Genomic DNA, 22483 nt, shown 5'->3' with positions numbered 1-22483 from the left:
TGCACATGTTACCTGTTTTTTAGGTTTTGTTTAAAAAAAAAAAAAAAAAACCACAGGGTGGGACTTCTGGCATAGAATAGTTTCACTATTCTATAGGTCACCAAATCTTCTCTCCAAAAAACAACTATAAAACTAGTCCAAATTCTCAATCATTCCCACACATCCTTGAAATTAACCAAAGGCCTTCATTCATGAAAAACTGCTTAACTTAGGCTAAGACGGAGAATCTGTGGAGTTCTAACCTGAAGCTCTCCCATCTACCCCCACACCCCACTTGATGCAGTCATTCCAACAGGGCAGGGCAGGGCAGGGCAAGGCAAACCATAAAAACTAGCAGCTTTGCTGTCAGGGGCTGATTTTATTTGGAGCAGAAGGCACAAACTCTCATTCAGCAGAAGTGTTGTCAGTAAGCAGCAGCAATCTCAGTGGCAAGTGAATGGGGAAAGCCAGTGGTTCTACTAGGCTGAAGCTGTGATCCTGACTGGAGCAGGAATAGAGCAGTAGACTAGCTGGGAATCTGACACAGAGTTGCATGAAATATGACAGTCATAGAGATGCCTGATAAGCCTTCCACATGTGCCCAGTGGATGGGTAGCGCACAAACACAGGGGAGAGCAGAGAGGGACCAAGCAATTCACAAATTTCTGGCCTACTGAGAGCCTGTAGGCATATGCAGAGGAGACAAAAGAGGGTCTGGAAGAAAGTAGAAACCAGGTCAGGCCTGAAAACTACCTGATCTTTGGATGTGCTTATAGACCCACATGCAGATCTATCAGCAGAGTGTGTAGGCCTGACTGGCTCAAGGTATTTGTAAACAACCCCAAACCGATCACTGAGTGACCACAGAGCTATGCAAACATAGAAGTAATCTAGGAGGCCAGAATTAAAATAAGTAGGGATTTAAGAAAAGAGAAGAAAGCCAGGAATGGTGACATGTACCTGTAGTCCCAGCTACTTGGGAGGCTGAGGTGGGAGTATAACACAAGCCCAGGAGTTCCAGGCTGCAGTAAGCTATGATCACATCACTGTACTCCAGCCTGGGGCAACAGAGTGAGATCCCATCTCAAAAAAATAATAAAAAAAAATAACAAGGACAAACTAACAGAGACACAATTATCACACATCGGGGAAAATGAATTTCACAGCTTCAGTCCAGGTCAATTACTACACAAACAACAACAACAATGAAAACCACCAATACTAGCAACCTTTGGGGATACAAATCAGAATCTGGAACTGCTGCAATATATGACCTGAAATGTTTGTTTTCAACACAAACTTACAAGACATGCAATGAAACAGGAAAGGGTGACCCATACTCAGAAAAAAAAAGTCAATGGAAACTGTCACTGAGTGTTCCCAGACGTTAGAAATAGCAAAGACTTCCAAGCTTTTTATAATATAAATATATATTTATATTATATATTTTATAAATACAATATAAATACATTCAAAGAAATAAAGACAACTATGTTTAAAGAATTGAAGAAAATGATAATAATAGTGACTCAAAACACAAAACCTCAATGAAGACAGAAATTATTTTAAAAATGGAAAATTTGGAATTAAAAACTATAACAGATGAAATGAAAAATGCATCACATGAGGGCTTGCAAGATGGCAAAAGAAAAAATTAGTGTGCTTGAAGATCAATCAACAGTAGTATCCAATCTAAAGAACACAGAGAAAAAATTGAACAGAAAAATAAACTGTGCCTCAGATATGCATGAGACATCAAGTGCACTAGCATATGTGGTGGTGGGAGTCTCAAGAGAAGAGGAGAGAGCAAAAAAGGCAGGAATAAGATTTGAAGAAATAATGGCTGCAAATTTCCCAAATTTGATGAAAAGCATTAATCTACAGATTAAAGAAGATCAACAAACACCAAATAGGATGAACACAAGAAAAATCCAAACCTGGACACATCATGGTCATACTGTTGAAAGATAAAGAAAGGAGCAGAAGAAAATTGATTCACAGTGTCCAGAGTAACAGCAATATGATCAATGGCTGATTTCTCATCAGAAACTATGGAGGGAAGAAGGTGGTGGAATGGCATATTCAAAGTGTGAAAACAAACAAAAAAAATTGTTAGCCAAGAATGAAGGCAAACTAAAAACATTACAGATCAAGAAAGACTGAAAGAATCTGGGGCTAGTACAGCTTATTTAGAAGAAATACCAAGAGAAGTCCTTTAGGTTGAAAGGAAATGTCAAATGGTAATTCAAATTCACAGAAAGAAATGAAGAGTACCAGAAATGGTAAATATGTAGACGAATATAAAAAGCTCTATAAATATATTACTTTCTCTTTCCTTCCCTTAACTTCTTTTAAAAACATAAGATTGTATAAAGCAATAATTTTAACACTAGATTGTTGTATGTTATAACACAACATATGTCAACATCTATTGATGAAATATATGACAATAATAGTACCAAACAGGGAGAAGAAAATTGAATTATGTTAGAGTAAAGTTTCTATATTTTACCAAAATTGTTAGCAGCAATGAAAAATAGATGGTCATAAGTTGGTATGCATACTGTAGTCCCTAGGGTAACCAATAAGAAAATAACTCTAAAAATTAGTTTAAAAATTAACAGAGGAATTAAAATGGCACATGAAAAGTATTTACCTAAATCAAAAGAAGGTAGCACAGGAGAAAAGAAGGGGTAAAGACATGAGACATAGAAAACAACTAAGAAAACAGCACCCATAGGAAATTTAAAAATTGCATTAGGTGTGAATGGACTAAACAGACCAAATAAAAGGCAGAGATTGTCAGACTGGACAGTAATATGATCAATGGCTGATTTCTCATCAAAAATTACGGAGGGAAGAAGGTGGTAGAATGGCATATTCAAAGTGTGGGAACAACCCAAATATATACTGTCTAGAAGAGGTACATTTTAGTTCAAATATACAAATATGTTGAAAATAAAAGGATAGGCTGGGCGCGGTGGCTCAAGCCTGTAATCCCAGCACTTTGGGAGGCCGAGACGGGCGGATCACGAGGTCAGGAGATCGAGACCATCCTGGCTAACACGGTGAAACCCCGTCTCTACTAAAAAATACAAAAAAAACTAGCCGGGCGAGGTGGCGGGCGCCTGTAGTCCCAGCTACTCGGGAGGCTGAGGCAGGAGAATGGCGTAAACCCGGGAGGTGGGGCTTGCGGTGAGCTGAGATCCGGCCACTGTACTCCAGCCTGGGCGACACAGCGAGACTCCGTCTCAAAAAAAAAAAAAAAAAAAAAAAAAAGAAAAGAAAAGGATAGAAAAAGATGTACATGCAAACAGTAACCATAACAGAGCTAGAAAAAGACATACATGCAAATATTAACCATAACAGAGCTGGAGTAGGTAAAAAAAAAAATTGAGGGAGACAGGGTCTCATTCTGTCACCCAGGCTGGAGTGCAGTGGTGTAATCATGGCTTTCTGCAGCCTCAACTTCCCATGCTCAAGTGATCCTCTCTCCTCAGCCTCTCAAGCAGCTAGGACTACAGGTGTACACAACCATGCCCAGCTAATTTTAAAAATTTTTTGTAGAGACGGGGTCTCCCTATGCTTCCCAGGATGGTCTCAAACTCCTGGGCACAAGCAATCCTCCTGCCTTGGCCTCCCAAAGTGCTGGGATTACAGGCATGAGCCACCACACCCAACTTGGAATAGGTAAATTAATGTCTGATAAAATAGACTTTAAGACAAGAAATATTGTCAAAGACAAAGAGGAAGGTTTCATAATGATAAATATGTCAGTATCTCAGAAATATGTATCAGTTATAAATAAATATGCTCATAACAACAAAGTCCCAAAATACATGAAGCAAAAATTGGCAGAATTAAAAGAAGAAATAGACAAATCAACAAAAATAGTTGGGGATTTCAATACTCCACTCCCTCTCAATAACTGATAGAACAATTAAAAAGAAAACCAGCAAGGACACAGAAGACTTGAACAACGCTACCACCAACTTGACCTAAGTAACATTTATAGAACATTTCACCTAGAAGACCACACAATGTTTTCAAATGAATGTGGAAATACAAAGGAATATTATGAACAACTTTACACCAACAGATCAGACAATTTCAATGAAGTTCCTAAAAAGACACAAATTATCAAAACTTATTTGATAAGAATAGAAAATTTGAATAGACTTACAACCAGTAAATAAAAAAAAAAATTAACTAAACTAAGGCATAACAAGTTAAAAAACAAACAAACTGATTAATTTGAAATCTTCCCACAAAGAAAAGCCCAGGCCCATATGACTTTAGTGGTAAGTTTTGTCAAATATTTAAAGAAATAATATCAAAACTTCACAAAGTTTTTCAAAAAAAAAAAAATTAAAGGAGAAAAACTTCTCTACTTATTCTGTGACAGCAATATTTTCCCTGATACCAAAACCAAAACATCACAGAAAATAACAGACCTTTATGCCTCATAAACATAAGATTCAAAAATCCTTAAAATATCAGCAAACCAAAACCAACAACATATAAATATAGGTAGAATTTTCCCCAGGAATGCAAGGTTGGTTTAACATCTGAAAATCAACTAATTTTGACCCCCTTAATAGATACACAAAAAGAATTTGACAAAATCTAATACCTATTCATGGAAAAACTCTCAATAAACTAAAAATGGCAGAGAACTTCTCTACCTGATAAAGACCACCTATGAAACCCCACAGCTAACGTCATATGGTGAAAGACTGAATACTTTTCCTCTAAGGTCAAGAACAAAGCACCTCTCCTCTTCAAAATTATTCTGAAAGTTCCAGTTAGTAGAAAAAGAAATAAAAATGCTTCAAGAGGCCAAGGTGGGAGGAGCATTTGAGTCCAGGAGTTCAAGATCAGCCTCAGTAACATAGAAAACCTTGTCTCTACAAAAACAAAAAACAACAACAACAAAAAAATTATCTTGGCATAATGGCACACGTCCATAGTCCCAAACACTTGGGAGACTGTGGTGAGAAGATCACCTGAGCCCAGGAATTCGAGGCTTCAGTGAGCTATGATCACACCACTGCACTCCAGCTTGGGCAACAGAGCAAGACCCTGTCTCTGAAAATAAAAAATAAAAAATAATAAAAAAAATAGGCATATACTTCAATGGAATAGAATTGAGAGTCCAGAAATAAACTTTTTCACTTATGATTCCAATAAAATGTAATGCAGAAAAGATAGTCTTTTTCAAAAACATGTATACAGAAAAACAAGCTCTGACCCTCACACACCATACAGACATTAGCTGAAATTGGACAACAGGCCTAAGTGCAAGAGCTAAGACTAAATGTACTAAAAGAAAACAGAAGAAAATCTTCGTGGCCTTGGGTTAGGCAAACGATTCCTATATATGACACCCAAAACATGCTTCATAAAAGAAGAAAGATGATAAATTGGACTTTATAATAAGTTAAAAAATTTTTGTGCTCCAAAAACATACCATTAAGAATATGAAAGACAAGCTCCAGAGTGGGATAAGAGATCAGAAATTACATTTCTGATAAAGGACTTGTATCCAGAACATATACAGAACTCACAATAATTCTGAATAATTTTGAAACTCAATAATAAGACAAATCCATTAAATATGGGCAAAAGATCTGAATAGACATTTTATCAAAGAAGAAATATGAATGCCTAATGAGCACATGAAAAGATGTTCAACTTCATCGGTCATTGGGAAAATGCAAATTTAAACCACATGGGACACATCCGCCTGAAGATCTGTAATAAAAAGACCGACAATAGCAGGTGGTGAGAGACACACAGGGGCTGGAACCCTCACGTGTTGCTGGTGGGAATGTAACACGGTCCGGCCAGTTTGAAAAACTGTTGGGCAGCTTGTCAAAAACTTAAATATGGCCGGTTGCGGTGGCTCACACCTGTAATCCCAGCACATTGGGAGGCCGAGGTGGGTGGATCTCTTGAGGTCAGGAGTTCAAGATCAGCCTGGCCAACATGGCAAGACCCAGTCTCTACTAAAAATACAAAATTTAGCTGGCATGGTGATGCGTGCCTATAATCGCAGCTACTCTGGAGGCTGAGGCAGGAGAATCACTTGAGCCTGGGAGGCAGAGGTTGCAGTGAGCCAAGATCAAGCCACTGCACTCCAGCCTGGGTGACAGTGAGACTTCATCTCAAGAAAAAAAAAACAAATTAAATATGAACTTAACAGAAGAACTCTACTTCCAGGAAGCTGCCCAGTGTGTGCACGAATGTTCAAGGTGGCATGATTCATACTGGCCCCACACTGGATACACATGCTCTGCATATGTTTTGGATAATGGATAAATAAAACTTGGTCTAGCAATATAACAAAATACTATTCAGCAATAAAAACCAAAAACTGATACAGTCGACAAGATGACTGAACCTCAAAAACATGACACTAAGTGTTAGAATCCAGACGCAAAAGACTGCATGTTGCAGGATCCTATTGATGCGAAATGTCCATTAAATGTAAATCCACAGGCCGGGCAGGGTGGCCCATGCCTGTAATCCCAGCCCTTTGGGAAGCCGAGGGGTGTGGATCAGGAGTTCGAGACCAGCCTGGCCAACATGGTGAAACCCTACCTCTACTAAAAGTACAAAAACTACCCAGGCATGGTGGTGAGCGCCTATAATCCCAGCTACTCAGGAGGCTGAGGCAGAAGAATCATTTGAATGCAGGAGGCGGAGGTTGCCGTGAGTCGAGATCGCACCACCGCACTCCAGCCTGGGCAATAAGAGTGAGACTTGGTCTCAAAAAAAACTGTAAATCCACAGACAGGGTTCGGATCAGTGCCTCGGGGTGGGGCGGGGGCTGCTGACTACAGTTGGGCATGAAAATGTTCTATAGCTGGTTTGTAGTCATGGCTGTGCAACTCTGTGAACGCACAAATACCACTGTCTGGTGCCCTTGCAATGGGCGTGCAGATGGACAGTGGAAGGCACGCTGACGGTGTCGGCACACAGGATACCTCTGTAAAGCTGCTCAGGAAGAAAGGAGAAGCAAGCTCACGCAAAGGAAACGAGCACAGCACAGCCGCTGCCCCTTTCAGCATCGTCCCCCAGGTGACCAGAGTCTTCTTGTCCTGAGGGTGGCGAGAACCAGAATGACTTTACCAGCCCCCAAGACCATCTGCGTCTTGACCATCCTGCCACACTTGATTTTCACTCAAAACAGGATCTCCCCATGACCTTGGGGTACCTTCCCAAAAATCAAACACAGAATTTGTTCCCCTACATGATCTGCCTTGGACACTCCCTCCAAGGGGTGTTCCAGCACTGCCCTGGGCTCCCAGACCCATTCTGGTCAAAATGAGCCAGAGTGCACAAGGCAAGCCCAGGCTACTCCCAGGATAACATCTGCTTTGCTTTCGTATCCAGACCACGGAGCCCAGCATCGGAGAATGTCCACTGGGTAGGTGAATGAATGAATGAATGAATGAATGAATCAACACTTTTGATGAGTAACTCCCGTGTCCCGACTTCATGGTCATGTTTAATGAACTGTGCGCCAGCACACAGATGAGCTCGGGGGCACACGCAACCCCTTCTGCTCCCCGTTCCATCTCTGTCCCTGCCCTCTCCCTCCTTCAAGGATGGTGATCTGGGTGCCAGGGCCCTGTGGTAGACAGGACAGGGCAGCGGTGACCCTGCACCATGGGGCTTTCAGAAGAGTGGGGGACACAACACCCACAACGGCTGATGGCCAAGGACAGGGGCAGAGTCACAGCAAGGAGTCACCATTGGAGTGTGACCAGGGGGCAGGTAGAAGGGACCCTCGTTCTGAGCACAATGACAGGTAGCACCATGCATCCAGGCTGTGCTGATGCCCCACAAATGCCACCCCGCTTGGTGGGATTCACCCCAGCAGACAGCAGTTAGCAGCTCCAGTGCACAGGTGCGAACATGAGGCTTGCAGGAACCCTCTGTTCCCCTCCCCATATCCTCCCCGGGAGAGCTCGGTGGGGATGGGGCTGAGGCAGCAGCCTGGGCTTCAGTTTCTCCTCCTGCCTCAACCTCCAGGGAACGTTCCTGTGGGTTCCCTCAGCCAGCCTGCTGCAGGGGACCTCAGAGTAGACCCCGGGACTGTCCTCTAGGTCCCAGGCCCAGAGCACCTTGCCCACGGCTCAGCTGGTCAGGCCAGGCGCTCCCAGGCTGGGGGAGGTCCCAGAGCCCCCCGCAGGGAGGGGGATGTGCAGCCGTGATAGTTCCGGCACAGTGGACCCAGGCCTGGGCTGTAGCTATGCGCCCCCCCACCCCCAGTCACCAGCTGGACCCTGGCAGGGTACAGAGCCCTAGTTGCTCTTTTGTCAAATGGAGGCTATGGGTGGTCATGCGTGCATGTGCGTGTGTGTGTGTGTACGTGGGGGGTGGGCTCTAGCTGAGCAGGTGCCAACATCCCTGCAAGATGGACATAATCATTAGTGTGTAACTCAGGGTCACGCAGCCCAGCGGAGGTGATAGGAGATGGGGATCAGGGTCCCCAGGCCTCTCCTCTCCTCTGCCCACACCAAGGCCAGGTCCTCGGGGTGTGCACTCCGGGAGCACAGGCCAGCCCCTGACATCACCCATTCTGACATCACCCACGCTCCAAATCCCGGCTCGCAGTGTGTCCACGCGATGCCCGCACCCCACACTCCTGATTTTGCTGCTGTGCCAAATACTCCCTCACTCGCTAAGCCGGGTGTTCACCGAGACCGTCGCAGAGAGGGGGGATGCCCTGGTACCCACATGGGCAGGCGGAGGTACAGTGAGAGCTGGGGCTCAGAGGCCACACCCATGACTGCTGGGGTCAGGCAAGGGCAGCGGGGCTGAGGCTGGTGGTGGGTGCAGGAAGAGGATGCCAGAGGAGGCTTGGGGCAGTATGGGCACCGTGGGAGGTGCTGAGGCTGCTTACAGACCTTTCTGTAAAATGTGGGGTGGGGGCCCAGGGGTGTCCGAGACAGGCTATGCTGGGTTGTGGCACATGTGAGCTGTGAGCCTGAAACACATTACTTCCCTACTCCATGCCTCGGCCTTCTGGTCTGTGAAATGGGCACACAGCACCTCCCTCCGGTCTGTCGGAAGATTTCCAGGGGTGTGGGCCTTACCCACAATGGGCATGCAGGGTGCAGGGTGGGGCGGGAGAGCTGCTCCAAGCCCAGGTGTGGGGTATGAGGCTCAGGTGTCCTAGGTGGTCATGGTGGGACGGGAGCTGAGGTCCCATGTTGGCACAGGCTGCACTCCAGGACCCCATGGTGTGTGTCTGCGTGCACCTGTGCCTGTGCACACCTGTGCATGCCTCCCCAGTGTGTGTGTGGGAGCACGGTGGCACGCACACTGTGCATGGTGAGGGCACAGGTGCCCAGGGCTGGGAGCTGCCTGTTCAGCCGAGTCCCCTTGGTCCCTGACTGGTGTGGATTCGGGCGCCGGAACACTGGATTTCTGGTGAGTTGTTTCTCTGAAAAGCTGTGTCTGGGGACTCACAGCCCTCAGATGTAGCATGCTCTTGCTCTGTGGGGACAACGTAATGAAGGAACAAAAATAAGCCCGGATGTCTGTCAGACAGCAAACACCTCGGGGGCCTGACTCTCTTCCTGACGTCCCTCCCCGCCTACTCCAAGGATAGGGGAGCCGGCCGCTCCCAGACCCACCAGGCTCCCAGACCCCCCAGGCCCGCGGGAGCTCCATAGGCTCCCTGCATCTCAGAGCCTCCATCCGCTCCATTGAATTTGTCAAAAAAAAAAAAAAAGAAAAGAAAAAGCAGACAACAAATTCATTTTACAGAAGCTAACCCTCAGACTGAAGGAAATTCACATCAGAGCCACGACCATTCATGAACCCACATCGGCTGCCCACTATGGTGTCTGAGAGGTGAAAGGGGTGGGGGGGCCAGGAGGGTGTGCATACTCCTCTATCCACACAGACACTCATCTACACACGCGTGCGCTCATGCATGTGACAACACTCCTGTATTCAGACACGAATCTACACACACACACCTGTGAATGTGCGCACACACATGTGCACACTCCTATTCACACACGCAGTAATCTACACGCACACACATGTGAACACGTGTGCCTGCTCCCGTATTCACTCGGACATCCATCTGCACCCAGAGCCACACGCAAACGAAGATCTGAGGATCCCGTCTCCTGGAGGAAAGCCGGGATGCTGGATACCTGAGGAATGGGCCCTGAGCCCCACTTTTGTGGGCACCCTGAGGGGTTCTGTGCCAAGCTGACTCCACTGTTTCATACCAGTCCATTTTGGGGGGTTTATCTCCCCCAGAACACAGCTCTGAAATGCTAATGGCTGTCAAAGGGAAGCAAGACTTGCTTTGCACAACCTTCCTCTCCACAGGACCGCCTCCCTCATTTCCTAATGAATATAAATAGGAAAATAGGTTTTGCCTTACAGAGTATTTTTCTCCATAGGAATGTAGCTCCAATTTCTAAGCACTGTCAAAACAGAAGTTACAGCCTCTCTGTCTCTCCGTTGCCAGCGTCGTCACCCAGTACGGGCTCCCCTCACAGCTCTCAGACGTCGGCAGTCCCCTGGGTGGCCCATTCCCTTGTGTGTCCCTAAAAACCCTTTCTCCATCGACACCAGAGGGATCCTTTAAAGCCAGCCTTGTCTCTCAGCTGCTGCAAACTCCCCAGAGACTTCCCGAAGCAATCCGAGCACCATCCAACTCTTCGCAAGAGCTCTGACACGGGAAGCAGCCCGGACCCCGGGGCCTCCTCTGCTCACCTCTCAGCCCCCACGGCCAGCCGCACTGGCCTTGGCCTTCACTCACACGAAGCATGTCTCTACTGCAGGGTCTTTGCACCTGCTCTCCCTTCCCTAGCATCCTCCTTCCCTGCCTCTTTGCATGGCAGGGCACAGAGGGACGCAGGGACCGAAGCTGCACCCCATCCAGGATCCAGGGCTGCAGGTCTGAGGGTCCTGCAGGGCAAATCAGAAGGGCTGGGGATTCTGCTAGCAGCAGTGGCTTTGCCCTTTCCAGAACTGGTGTCAGCCATTTACACTCCCCACAGCCATCCGTCCACCCCCACGCCCCAGCCGAGGCTCCAGGAAGGGAAGGGAAGGGAAGGGACCCACCTCAGGTCATGCGGAACACCAGAGGCTCCCCAACCCGGATCACCCTGTGATCTACAGTCAGGCCCTCCCACCACTTCCACAGAACACACAGATGCAGGGACGGTCCCTCCGCGAGGAGGACAGAGGCCTTAGTGCAGGCTCCCCTCAGGCAGGGAGACAACAGACTGGGGGGGCCCTCTTCAGGAGCCACAACAAACCAGGGGGTTCGAGATTTCCAGGAAACACTGTTGCCCTGGGAACAGAAGCCAGGGTGCCCTGGAGCCACTACCAGCACCCTCTGGGCAGAGGCAGGCACTTGGTTAATGCCGTCTCCCTCGGGATCTGGTCTAGGAACCAGCTGCCACCTTCCAGACGTGTCCGGGAAGCATCCCAGTGCCCCTCCCAGCCAGTCTCCCTCGGTCAGCACTCTGACCAGTGGGGGGCCAGGCAGGAGCCACAGTACAGCCCAGAGTCCAGGCCCAGGAGACACATCCTGAGGGTCCCCAGCCCCTTGGGCTTCTAGGGAGGCCGTGGAGGTCAAGATGGTGGTGAGGGAGCCAAGCACTGGCTGCCCCTTCACGCAACCCTGGCGGGGCATCTACGTCGTGGGTATTTCCGGGACACCTTCCCAGCCACTACTTCGGGCTCTGTCTCAACAGTGCAGGACTGTGAAGGCACACAGCTGTCCTTGACTCGTCCCTCCAGGCCAGCGCTGCCTCACTGTGTGCTCTGCAAAGCCCTCTCCCTGCAGTGCCTCCTGTGCACCGGCCGAACGTCTGGGGAGCCCCTCGACGGCCCCCCATTTCCAGACCCCGCTGCTCCTGGCCCCGGAAGTCCGCCGGGATTCTCATCCATGTAGGGCAGGCACATAACTGGCTGTGTTTGTATCTGTGTTTATTAAACTAGACGGAGTTAATGACTAAGAGGTGCCCGAGTTTGATCCTGCTGAAAATAAGACTCGGATCTGTCAGTAAACACGGGGGAGCCTCCAGGCTGTCAATCATCTCTCAGGGTTTCCATCCCAGGCAGGATTCCGCCTGGACCCAACCCAACAGCTTCCAAATGTCAGGGCAGCAATGCCGGGGTGTGCACCTGTCACATGGACACACCCCCAAGCCCACGGCCACCAGCCGGCCACATGTCCAGCACCGGTGGGAAGCTCTCAGTACGATCAGTGCTCTGCGACAAGCCCTCTGACAGAAGTCACCATCGGAGGTGGCAGACAGCAAAGAGATGCACCTCTGTGGGGTCCTAGAGGGGGTAGTGGGCCACAGGGGGTCTGGGGGTACGCAGGGGTGGAATGTGACTTCCTAGACAAGCCAGTTCACCTCCACGCCAATGGCTTCAGGGTCCCCATCGGTAAGGCTAGGGGCACTCTCCCAGCTGAGGTCAGACATGAGGTGTGGGGAGCCCAGCGTGGGAGCAGGGCTGAGCCCAGATACTGTTGCCTGCAAGCCTCAGTGGCTTGCGGCCACTGCGGCCACTGCCCTGTCTGGGCCTCAGTGTCCCTATCTTTAAAATTCGGGGATTGAATCAGAGGCTCTAGCAAACATGGTGACTGGTGATGGCTGGGCATTTCCCACCCGGCTGCGCCTCCTCTGTCCCCACCCCTCCCTCGGAAGCCCAGAGCTCGGTTTCCCATGCGGGGGCACTGGGCACAACCCATGGGGAGGCAAGGCCCTGTCCCTTCCACCAGTCTCTCCCACTGTGGCTGCCTGAGTCTGTCCCGGAACTGGTGGAGGAAGACATCAGGGCAAACATCGCAGGCAGGGGGTCATCGTCCACTGTCAAGGCCTCTCTCCCCACCCACCTCACTGCTCCAGGGGCCTCACACCTGCCTTTCCGCTGCCTCTCCTGCCTGGATGCCCACCTCTTCCTGTGGGGTTATCTAAATTCTGCCCACCCTACAGGGGCCAGTCAGACCCCTCCTCCTCAGCCCCAGAGAGGAGCTTGGGTCCGGCTCACAGAGGAGGGGAGCCTGGAAGCTGTGAGTGCTGAGGAGGCAACCGGGGCTGAGTAACCGAGATCCTGAGACTCCAGGGTCTCCTACCACAGAACGGCCCCAGGAGTCCTGGCCACGTGGGGAGGGGAGGGCGGTGTGGACCAGCCTCCATGACTCAGTTTCCCCACTAGCTCCTGTGCACCCCCATGGCCAGGAGCAGGGAGCAGAGGAGTGGCCCTCTCTGCCTCAGTTTCCCCATCAGCTCCTGTGCACCCGCCATGGCCCGGAGCAGGGAGCAAAGGAGTGGTCCTCGCCGCCTGACTCAGTTTCCCCACTGGCTCCCGCACACCCCCATGGCCTGGAGCAGGGAGTGGAGGAGTAGTCCTCTCTGCCTCCCCTCTGAAGGTCCCTCAAGCCCTGCTCAACCCCCCACCGCCTCAGCCTGGGTTCCAGCTCTTCTCCAAGACCAAGACCCTGGCTGCCACAGGACAGCCCTACAGGTGCAGAGGCCTGGTCCAGCCATAGCTCCAGCTCACTCGCTGTATGACCTCGGGCGACGCTGGACCCTTCAGGAAAATGGGACTGGACCGGCTGATCTCCGTGGGAAAGGAGGTGCGTTTATTTGTGAGACCATTGTCTTTCCATCTGGGGATGCCCGTTCCAAGGCAGCCGAGTTCCTCCAAGCTTTGTCCCAGGCTCCAGGAAGGGCACAGAGTCCGCCCTCCTTTGCCATCAGTGCTCCCAGGGTGGTCTCTCCACCTCCTGCCCTCCCTCCCCGAGAGGCTGGAAGAGGTGGGACAGAGCCAGGTCTCAATCCACCAGCCTTGGGAAGGGGATGTCGGGGGCAAGGTGAGGAGCTGTGGTGCTGGACTTGAGTGGCCGTAGCTGCCCCCCCCGCTTCCTGTTCACTGTTGGTGGTGCCGCCGACTGGCTCAGGGTGCATGGGGATGAGGGGAGGCAGCAGCCCCCAACAACCAAGGCCTCTCACCCTGCTAGAATTCCCTGACCTGAACCAACACAATAGGACACAGACACCGGACACAGGACCCCTCCACCACCTTCCCTGGCCCCACCCCACTCTGGGCCTCAGTCTCCCCATCTGCACAGCGGGTGCTGGAGTGGATGGCGCCATCATCCACCACACTGGCTCCACCACCAGCCACCCCCACAAAGACCCACCCAAGGCCACTTGACATCGGAGCTTGTGCTGGAAGAAACCAAATCCACAACAAAACAAAAAAGAAAGAGCGAGGGGCGGGGAGCTGGAGAGCTGACAAATGTATCCAGTGTCCGCGGCGATGCCACCATCCGCTCCAGGTTCATGCCGGGAAATTTATGGCCTCGTCACCCGGCCCTGGAGATCTATCGCCTGTCACTCACTTGCATTTTTAAGCCTGCCCCCACCAGCCCCCTCGTGTATTTATGCACCACCCAACCAGGCATCTCGGGGACCTGCCTGTTTCTTTCTTGTGAAGATATATGAACACCCCAAGTCCGAGCACCTCTGCTCATAAATTTCCTCCGATGCGATGGCGTCTGAGTCTGGCATGGAGAAACAGAGTTCCCTACCAAAATGGGGACTGGGCTTGTCAGGGGGTAGGGATCCTAGGGTGGGGGCTCTGACCCCAGGGGGACCTTAGAAGGAGGCTTTCCTGAATGCTTAGAAAATTCTATCAAAATTTAGAGCTGATGCATGTGTGCTGGAAACAGACAGAGACAGCCACCAACACGGGACCCAGGCAGCCACTCCAATTTTACCCCATTGATCCCAGGCACTGTGGTCATATTTTAGTCCCATTAATTTTTCTCTCCTGGAGAGCAGGTGAAGCCTCCAAGTATACATTTAGGATGAAAATATTCAAATGCCGGGGTCCAAGAAAGGCAGCTACTCCAGGCTCTGGCCCTGGGCTCTCACTGGGGCCCCGGACACCTGTTTCTTGGTGGGGATTGTGGTAGGGAGGTGGAGGAGCAGCAGCCTCTCCCTGGCCCAGGTGTGGGGAACCTGCCTCCACTGATTTTTGAAAAATCAGTGCTTTCCAGTGGCAGCCCAGGGGCACGGTGGGGAAGGGACGCAGCCCTCCCTCCCTTCCTCTGGTCTGGGGTGCAGGTGCCCACCACATCCCTGCACCCCTACCCTGGACTTACCAGGCCTCAGGAGTGTGGCTCTGGTTCAGGTGCCCACTGGTTTTCCTGGGAGTCAGGAGCTGCCTGCTGGGCCTGCTGTATCATCCTGAATGATACGCACAGAGCAGGCCTGCTGCTGCGGCGGAGAAGGGGGCTGCACAGCTGGCTGGAGGATGGGGGAGGGGCATGGCCCCCAACCTTTGACCTGGAGACCCCCAGCTCTTCTGCCCAGCAGAAGACCTGACTACCGTATGCCCAGGAAAATGAGGGACCCAAGTGCTGGGGTCCTGGCTGGACTCCAAACCCCCTCAAATCCAGGTGACGCTCCCACGCACGGCCCTCTGGAGTTTGTCCCCCCACCTTTGGTGGAGTGGGGCGCAAACCTGGGCTGGGTCCTGTGAGCCAGTTTTCTCAATGCTTGTTCAATTAAAAGGTGGCAGGGGCAGGGACCCAGGGGGCAGGAGGCCAGGGGTCAGCCAGGCAGAGAAGAGGAGCATGCTGATGCTTTTCAAGCAACCTATGCCCCATTCAGTGGGGTTTGCCCCAAGGCTGTGCGCAAGCTGAAGACCTCTTTGGAGGCTGGGGGTCTCTCTAGGGGGCAGCCCCTCAGAGAGGCAATGTGAGGAGATTTGCCATTTATATCTGCTCCTGGCTCCCAGTCCCTCCACAGCTTCTGTCCCCAGGCTCTCCGCACAGCCCTTAGCCCAATCGAGGGAGTGAGCGGCAGAGCCAGCCCACCCAAGACAGGGTCCAAAGAGGCCCCACTCTGGGTGTGCAGGAAGGGAAAATGCTGGCACGGAGGCTTTTGGGGGACATGCACACCTGGCTCGGCCCCGCCTCGACCCTTTCTGCTAAGCCTTCGTTTTTTCCAGAAGGCATTATCAGCCTATCCCCATTTCACAGGTGTGGAAACTGAGGCTCTGAGATTCACCTGCCCCAAGGTCACACAGCTGAGACCTGGAAAAGCCTGACTTTCATCTCAGAGGCTGTCGTTTTTATGGGGGGGGGTGCGGTAACGGCAGGCAGTTCCCCCCGCCCCACCCTCAGCATCAAGCGGGTGACCTGTGGGTTTCAAAGGATGGAAATAGGGGCACTTGTCTTTAGAGGCAGGTCGGGGCACAGAGGCTTCGCAGCCTCCTCCCATCCCCCCGCCCCAGGAACGACGACGAGGATGGCCTTCAGGTGGGGCGAGGGGTGGGGAGCACCCAGTAAGTTCAGTTCGGAGCGAAGCCCCCCCCTCACCGCCGCCGCGCCAGGGGTTGGACTCAGGGGCTGGTACCGAGGAATGTGACCCCTCCGCGTGCGTGGCTGGACGGTCCCCGCGCCGAGCGAGGAGGCTCGCAGCGTTTGGGGGAGGGCGGCCCAGTTGGGAGGGCTATGGGAGTCCGGGGAGGGGTCAGCGACTCGGCCAGGAGGCGAGGGCAGCCCCCTGGTTTCCGGGAAGGGCAGGGGGCTGCGTTCTGGGGGCGCGGGGCGGGGTGCGGACTGCGAAGGGGGACGGAGAGGAGAGAGGAGCTGGGGAAGGAACCGCTCGGAGGGACGGGGCAGCGTGCGGGCTGCGGCAGCGACCCCAACCCGGGCCCCTGGGCTCTGTAGGGCTGAACCTGCGCCCGCTCCGCCGCCGCCAAGTTCCTCCAACTTTGCCCGCTGCGCTCGGATCGCGCGCCGGGCCTGGGGGCGCAGCAGGGGCCGGGGGCGCACGCGGCGCACTCGGGGACGCCCGGGGTTCGAGGTGGCGGGGGACTTGGCCGCGCCGCTCCCCGGGGGTGGTACGGGTCTCAAGTCCCCCAGGTTCAGCGCCCGGCCGTGCTCGCCGCTTACCTGCCCGCCCGGCCTCGGTTCCGGGGCTGCGCCCGCCGCCGCAGCCGTCCTTCAAGCTCTAACTTCGCTCCCGGGATTGAAATTCCTCCCCAGCTTCGCCCATCGATCTGCGCGCGCGGCCCCGCCCCTCGCCGCGCGGCCGGGGGAGAATTCAAGCTCGCCCTGCCCCCGCCCGCCCCCCTTCCCTCCCTCCCTCCCTCCCTCCCTCTCTCCTTCCCTCCCTCCCTCGCTCCCTCGCCCGCCTGCGCGCTCCCTTCCACCCCCTCTTCCTCCGGCGCGAGTCCGGCTCGGAGCCTCTGGCCCTCCCCTTCTCTCCCCGGCCTCCGGAGCCCCTGCTCTCCTCGGCTCCCCGCGACGCCCCGCTCCTTCCCTCTCCCGGCGACGCGCAGGGGCTGGGGGAGGAGGGGAGGTCCTAGAAAGCGCAGGGGGCGTCCTCGCTGTCCCGTCCCCGGCCCTCTCCGCCCACATCTAAAAGGTGGTGGTGGTAGGTGGGTGGGGGGAGTGGGGGCGACAGCTGTTGGCTGAACGAGCCACCCGCGACTCCCATCACCCGAAGCAAAGCCAAGGTGTTCTCAGGTCCTCCCGTCGGTCCGCCCCTTATCCGGGAGGGCAGGGACCTAGGGGCAGAGAATGCGGGGCGCAAGCCGGGCCCCGCTTCCTTCCTTCACTCACCCCAACCACTGGGAGGACTTAAGGGGACTCTCGAGCACTCTTCGGCTCAGTCTCACCCTGACAACCTGCCTGTGCGGAAGCCCCCGTCCGCATGTTACAGGAAGGGAAACTGAGTCAAGAGAGGCCCAGAGTCTCGCCCCACACGGCGCGTCGGAGGCAGAGCCCCAGGGGCAGCCTGGACCCGGGTAGGAGCCCTCGAGACTCCACGCTTGGGCCGGGCAGGCCCCGGAGGTGCCTGGACAAGCCCGCGTTCCAGAACGGCCGGCGCCTGGGGGCCCTCCCCAGTCCCCGCGTAGCCTGCGCGCCCCCGCCGGCGCCCCCTCCCCGCTTCCTGTCCCCCGCCCGCCTCTGGTTCCCGGCCTCAGTACCCCCGGCACGCTCTCCGCTCGCCGCCAGCAGCTGGGCAATTCAACGAGCATACAAAAGAGTTGACTCAATTCAAAGGCAGCAAATCAAGATAAATCCTATAGTGTGTGGGGACCGGAGAGGGAATGTGAATGAACGCCCACGGCGCCGTTCAGTCCTATAGGGACCGGCCTAGCCCGGCTGCAGGGCCTGACACGCCTGGGTCCTAGGGTTCTCTAGTAGCCAGAATCGGGGAGTGGGCTCCGAGCGGCCTTGGCTCCCAGGCATCCAGAACTGGCCCGAATTTAGGAATTTGGAGCTTGTGGCCTCCTTTGGCTGGCTGGGTGGGGCTCCCGTGATGGGGGTGCAGAGCCTTGAAGGGGAGTGCTAGGACAAAAGCCAGTGCGTCCCCACGATTTCATGCAAGTACTGGGGGGGCAGGGGGCCTGGAAACCCAGCACAGCCCCAGGGGCCAGCAGGAAGAGCACTGGTGGTTTGGAACACCTAAGCTCTGGCTTTTCTCCTTCTGCCCCGACCTGGACCACGGTCAGAGCCAGGCCGCAGGCCAAGAGCAGGTCCTTGTTTACCCACCAGATAGATACTGCAAGCCTGAGATGTGCCAGGCCTGGGCCTGTGGAACGAGGCCGGCGGTGAGAGGGGCACCCTCTCCTCCCTGCCTGTCTGTGAGGTCTCCCCAGCGGCAGCTCCACTAGGGAGAAGCTGGTCGGCCCCCAGAGCTTCCTTGGCGGGGCTTGGAAGGTCCCGGTAGGCTACCCTCCAGCTTCTGGCCTCGCCAGCCCTGTGCAGATGACCACCGGCCTCGCGGCCCCAGCCTGTCCATTCCCCCTGCCAAACATAAACCCCAAGAGAGGTACTGGTTCCCCATTTCCAGCAGGTTCCCCCAGGCCTGTGCTGGTCAAGTGCAGCCGAAGCTCTGGAAGGAGCCTCCTTGGCCTTCGCAGGTGTCCCCCGTGTGCCCTGCGCTGTGCTGGGCGCCTGCCCGGAGGAGTCGCACCAGGACGTCCTGCTACTTCCCAAGAGCAGGCATTATGAGCCCATTTCCTTGGGGTGCAAACTGAGGCCGGGGGCCTCTTCAGAGCGCCCTTGACCGGTACTGCCTGACCCCAGAGGTCAGTTCTGCGGCCACTCGGGGTCTGAGATCCACGGAGAACTTCAGAGGTCAACTGGAGGGGCGGGTAGGGGTACGCGCGGGGCCCTGTGAGGCGAGATCCCGCAACCTGAGGAGCCAGGACCCCAGCAGAGAGCGAAACCTGGAGCTGGGGGAGGGGAAGGCAGAGGACTGGAGGCGGGGCTGCACGGCGGGGGTCGAGTCCTCGTGGCCGCCCCGCAACCCCGAGCGGAGGCTGCGCCGTCCGGCTGCGACCGAGTCCCCGGAGTCCCGGCCGGGCCGCCCCTCCCCCGTGGCCGCGCCGATTGGCGGCCTGCGTGTAAGTCATTAATTCTGTTACCGGGACGCGGGCGCCGCCGCCGCGAGGACATCTGTCCGGGGCCCAACTCCGCGCTCCACGCCCCCCGCCCCTCCCCCAGACCCAGAACCGAGGAGAGGACAGGACGCGGCGGTGAAGCTGAGAGGTTGGAAGCTGGAGGGCGGCGGAGTCCCGGAGTTAACGGGGAGGGGGGCGGGGCCGGCGCTGGCCCTGGGGACAAAGATCCCCACGCTGCCTGCGGACTGGGCTCTGCAGACACCCAGGCAGAAGAAGGACTCCGTATTCCCTGTCCCCCAGATCCTCAAATCCACTCAGGCTCTGACCTGAGTGTCGGGGTGGGGTGGGGGAGACCGAACCCTCTTGGGCCCTCGGGGCGCGCGAAGGCGACGCTGAAGGGGGGACGCCGGGACGCTGCTTCCTCCCTGCACACGCCGCCCGAGCTGCATCCCTAAACGCTCCAGGAGCTTCGCGGGTGCCCCCCACCCTCCACAGCCCCCGAGGCTGCCCCCAGCGACCTCCTCTCGCCCGCAGGCGCGGGCGAATGTGTTGCGCTCGCCGTGGGTTGGGAGGAAGGGCGCGGATTGCAGGAAGTCCCCGCTCCTCCCTGGGCAGCCTGGCCCCGGGGACTCGCGCTCTGCCCCCGGCGGAGGACTCGGTCGGGAACGGTGCTGAGATTGCGCGGGTACGGACCAGGACCCTGACCGGTGGTCACCGTGCAGTTTGGGAAGAGAAAAAGTTCCGGGGGGGCGACACCCCGAGATCGAAGAGGGGATAATGGGAGGAGAGCAGGCGGCAGGGAGGGAAGAGCGGCGGCAGCGGGGCCAGGAGAGCTGGGGGTCCGCTCTGGGCCCCGGGGTCCCGCCCCACTCGGCAGCCCAGCCCAGCCCCACCGCGTCGGCTTCCCGGACCGGGAGAGGCTCAGGTCACCGACGCCTATTAATAACCGCGAGCGGGTCCTTCCCGGGAGCTCCGCAGCGGCCGGCAGGCTAGCCCGGCCACCGGCTGGGGTGGGGGCGGGGGTCCCGTAACACCCCCTCCGGAGGCTCAAGCGGCGCGGGGCGGGGCGCTGCGCCCCCCACGCAGGCTTTGCGAAGGCAAGGCACCCACAACCTACTCCCTCCCCACCTCCGCCTCCAAGACCTGGTTTTAGATGAAGAGGGGTTCGTCTGGGGTTCAACTTGGGGCGCCGCGGCTACCCCAGCGCACTCAAAGGCGCGTCTAACCCCCTCCCCCTCTTTCTACCCAGTCGGCTTTTTGCTCTCAGCGAGCTCGGTAAAGTTTCGGGGTCCCCGCGGCGCCTCCCTAGCACTAGGGGTCCAGAGTCCTGGCCCTTCCAGCCGCGGCGTCGGGGAGGGAAGTTTGTCCGGCCCAGGCTCGGCGGCCGCGAACTTCGGGTGCGCCCGCCTCCGAACCCGGGTGGGTGGATGGGGACACCTCGGAACCGCGGGCCCCGAGCGCCGCATCCAGAGCCCCGCGGGCGGGACTCGGCCCTGGCGCGGACGCTGAGGTCAGGGCACCCGGGATGGGGTGGCCCGGGCTGCAAGAGCCGCTGGGGACCCTGTGCTGACCCCCGCCGCCCCCCCGAGAGAGTATCTTCTTCCCTGCCTCCCCCAGGGGCGGAGACCCTCCGATCCCGCAGCGGCGGCAGAGGGGTCCCCCGGCCCCGGACAGCCCCATGCACCGCAGGCCCCTTCTTACCTGGGCCGGGGTGCGGGCCCCGGGCTGGAGGCACGGTCGCGGGCGAGCAGAGCGCGCGCACCCAGGTTCCCCGAGCGCGGCGGCAGCGGCGGCGGCTTCCCCTCCTTCCTCCTCCTCTTCCTCCTCCGGGCTCGCTGGCTCCAGACAGCCCTCCTCCCCCTCCCGCCCTGCCGGCCCCTCCCGGAGCCCGCCCGGCTGGACTCGGCCTGCGACCCGGAGCCCAGCGGAGCCGGCGGGAGCCAGGCTGCGGCGCTCACTGCGTCAAGCGCCGGGCGAGCGCGGGGCGGCGGCGGCTGCGGGGACAGCGCGCTCGGAGCCCGGGGCTGGCCGGGCAGGCGGGGGAGCGGCGGCTCCGGCTCCGGCTCCGGCTCCGGCTCGGGCGCGGGCGCAGTGGCGGCGGCCGCGGCAGCGCCGAGGTTGTAGCACATTCTTTCTGAGCGTGATGGAAGGTTTCATGTGGGAGAGCGCGCGGGGAGGGCTGGGGAGGGGGCGGGGGCCGCGGCGGGAGCCGTAGGGGCAGGGGGCGGGGTCGCTGCCCGCACGTCGGTGGGCTAGGGGGTGGCCGGAGGGGGGTTCCGGAGGGCAAGTTGGAGCCAGCCCCGGGGGCGGCGTGGGAAGCCGAGAGGCGGCCTCTCCCCCTCCTCCTGGCCCGCCCCGCGCGCCCCTTGCCTCCGCCCCAGGCCACCCAGCGGCTCCCAGGCTTCGGTTTGGAAGAGAAGCATCCGAAGGTCTGGGGGTCGGGACCCTGGGTGGCGCTGGGAGGTGGGCACCTGGGTGAGGACACGGCTGTGCTCACACGCGCCCGGCAACCGAGTGGAAGTTGACCCCAAGTCAGACCCTGTGTGGGCGCGCGCGTCCGCGAGGGCCAAAGCACAGCCCGCAGAACGCGCGTTTGCTGGGCAGGGGGAGAGCGGGGCACTTGGGGGCGGGGAGGTGGAGCGAGAGGGTGGTCGGCCCCCGGCAGCCCCACGTCCCCAGGGACTCGCTCTCCCCTAAGGTCGCCGACCCCTCCCTCCTTTCGCTCCCCGTAGTGCGTCGCCCCCCGCCTTTCGGCCGGGAGGAGGGGGAGGCGTGGGAGCGGCCCGGCGCCTTCCGATTCCCGGAAGGTTCGGTTTAGCGGATTTCCCTCTCCCCTTCATGCGCCTCCCGAATCCCGGCGGATCTGAAATCGCTCCCTCGGGCTCTAAGCCGAGGGGTCCCCCGCCGCTCCCTGGTGGTCCCGAGCCCTCGCCGAGCGGTCTCACGGCTTCCCAGGGCGTCTCCCACTCCCAACCGCCCCTTCCCCAGCCTGCGGCTTTCGCGTGGGCTAAAAATTCCAAACCAGGCTCAAGAGCGCCCTCGCCGGGCTAAGCCCCCGCGCGCCGCTTCACGA

At 56.2% G+C, this 22483-nt stretch overlaps 1 protein-coding gene across 2 annotated transcripts in view; it reads right to left on the bottom strand.

Moving 5' to 3' along the window:
* Positions 1-21488, bottom strand: part of ELFN1 (extracellular leucine rich repeat and fibronectin type III domain containing 1) — an 82733-nt gene extending 61245 nt beyond the window's left edge. Inside the window, exon 1 of one of the 2 annotated variants that reach the window (XM_015133161.3) lies at positions 21112-21488. The gene's annotated coding sequence lies outside the window, so the exon portion shown is untranslated. Of the gene's footprint in view, positions 1-16948; positions 17027-21111 lie in introns of those variants that run through there. The other variant, XM_015133163.3, reaches the window with a different exon arrangement.
* Between the last annotated feature and the right edge of the window lie 995 nt (positions 21489-22483).

This window comes from Macaca mulatta, chromosome 3, assembly GCF_049350105.2.
Source record: "Macaca mulatta isolate MMU2019108-1 chromosome 3, T2T-MMU8v2.0, whole genome shotgun sequence".
Classification (NCBI taxonomy): domain Eukaryota; kingdom Metazoa; phylum Chordata; class Mammalia; order Primates; family Cercopithecidae; genus Macaca; species Macaca mulatta.
The sequence above is the reverse complement of the archived record's forward strand: the minus strand, read 5'-3'. Positions and strand labels throughout refer to the sequence as shown.